The sequence below is a fragment of the Nothobranchius furzeri genome, chromosome 12, assembly GCF_043380555.1.
Source record: "Nothobranchius furzeri strain GRZ-AD chromosome 12, NfurGRZ-RIMD1, whole genome shotgun sequence".
Taxonomy (NCBI): Eukaryota; Metazoa; Chordata; class Actinopteri; order Cyprinodontiformes; family Nothobranchiidae; genus Nothobranchius; species Nothobranchius furzeri.
This window is the reverse complement of record NC_091752.1, coordinates 2,475,746-2,477,882: the sequence shown is the minus strand read 5'-3', so window position 1 is coordinate 2,477,882 and position 2,137 is coordinate 2,475,746. Positions and strand designations below refer to the sequence as shown.

The 2,137-nt window shown below is 38.8% G+C and overlaps 1 long non-coding RNA gene across 1 annotated transcript; it reads left to right on the top strand.

Moving 5' to 3' along the window:
- The first annotated feature begins 573 nt into the window (after positions 1–573).
- Positions 574–1,472, top strand: LOC139061946 (uncharacterized). The gene is made up of 3 exons (XR_011515568.1): positions 574–688; positions 761–835; positions 1,262–1,472. It is a non-coding gene; the product is annotated as an uncharacterized lncRNA (long non-coding RNA).
- The last annotated feature ends 665 nt before the right edge of the window (positions 1,473–2,137 follow it).

Here is a 2,137-nt window from a genome sequence, read left to right as displayed (position 1 = left end):
AAGCGACAGTTTTATTTTTGATCTGCCCACCTGTGTCAGTGGAGGTTTTATTCAGCTGATCATCTCTGACATTAGGGATTGTTCTAAAAATTAAACTAATACATTTGAGTAAAGGTAATTCATTGCTACACGCCGTGGGTTATAAAAGTAAGAAATCTGACTACTTACAGCAGCAGGTTTCACTATTTTCAGGAATTATGTTAGCCTAGTAATCTAGAGAGAGTGTAGCCAAAGCAAAATGACTTTTGTAACCCGGTGTAAAACCCAGATTACGATAGTAACATCATTACACAATTAGAATGAATAATGAAATATAAATGGAAATTTACAAAACAGTTAAAACAGGATAAAAGACCAAATAAGATAAATAGAAATCTAAACATTCATACATTTATAGTTTAAAAAAAAGAAAGAAAAGAAAATACAAACTTGTTGAAAATAGTCAAATAAGAAAAGCTAAAATCGAGTAAATAGAAAGTTCCAGTAAAATTCAGGTAGCAACTGACTAACCAATCACGTGGCTAGCCAGCTATTGCATCAGCCAATAGAATTTAGCACTTTCTGCTGCTCTACGCAGCTTTCACTTGCCTTCAGACGCGCTGAGACGCTGACGAGGAAGCACTTGCCGTGAAGAGCAAACTAGGATGCACTAGCAGCCGTTACTTGAAAAACAATTACTCCAAGTTCGGTAAGCGGATAAAATTTTCATGTTTAGGTACTGTTGCTGTGTAATAGTGACAAGTTATTTGTTACGCTGTAGAGATACAGAGGTCCGAAGACCGTGATTTGCCGTTACCCTTGGGAAACCCCGTGTAAACCAAGCTGACTTTTCTTGGTGAGTCTATTAGTGTGTGTGTGTTAATTCATGCTAAGCTATATTAGCCCCGTTGCTAACCTTCAACAGCCGTTAGAACTAACTTGGCACTTAAATATTAGTTCCTGCAGTTTGACCTTAACTGGAAAGATGGTTATAGATGTGGAGGTGATGAGTGTTTTAAATGACCAATTAAAACAATATTGCTCAGTTTATAAAATTGTGATATGAAAAGAAGTTGAAGCTTATTACAGAATTTCTTGTTGGAAACTCATTTCAACTGATTTATTGGTAATTTAGTGACTTCATTATCTTATGGTACCTACTTGAACTGAATTAATTGTTGTACAACGTGTGATTTAATTGTAAAGGAATTGATTTCATGGGACTAATGCAGATTGTAAACCACAGTTCAGCGTTAAAATATTGTATTCTGACCTTCTCTAGGTCAGGTTTTTTATTTTGGATTGATTCACCTCGGTGAATTGAAGATTCTTGTTCCAGTTCTGGATGGCGAGCCCCAGCCCAACCGAACCATCAAGCCGGTGATTAACTGGTCTGTCACTCACCTGAACTCGACTTCAACCCAAGATCTGACTGACAAGGATTTCATGAACATTTGTCAAGCTGACTGACTGACTGAACAAACACAGACTGGTGACATTTCATTTTACTATTTTATTTTATTTCATTTTATTTTATTTCACAAAGCGCTTTGTTATATATTAAGTGGGTTATAAATGCTGGTAATAAACCATTGTTATATTTACCTTGCTTTTTCCATGTTGTCACTCCACCACTTGCTCCTCAGAGTCTAGAATCTTTTGATCTGGTCCACTCGGTGTTAAACCACAAAGATTTTCATGTGAACCACCTCTAGTAAAATCTACGTGAGGTTACAACTTTGCTCTGGAGTTTGGTCTAGACGCTGTTGTGTTCTGTGTCCCCTTGGTCCCCAGCCCCCTCCTTTCTTCCTCCAGGTTCCCCTCATGTGTCCCCTTGTGCTCTGTGTGTCTCCTTGTGTTCCCCAGCTCCCTCTAGGCTTCCCTCATGTTTCCTCCTAGTCACTCCCGTGTAGTTCCTATTGGTTGTTATTAGTCCTCCTCACCCCTCTAGTCATTAGTGTTAATCTTTGCCCTTAGTCTTTAGGTTTAGTTATTTAGTGTTTTATAGGTTACGGTTTATCCCCCCTCTGCTTGTTCTTTCCCCATTTAGTTTATTGATGACACCTGTCTTCCCTCCAGACCTCACTCCTCACACCTGTCACCTGTTCCCCTGATTGCTCCCCTCTGTGTTAAAACCCTGTCTTGTCCCTCAGTGTTT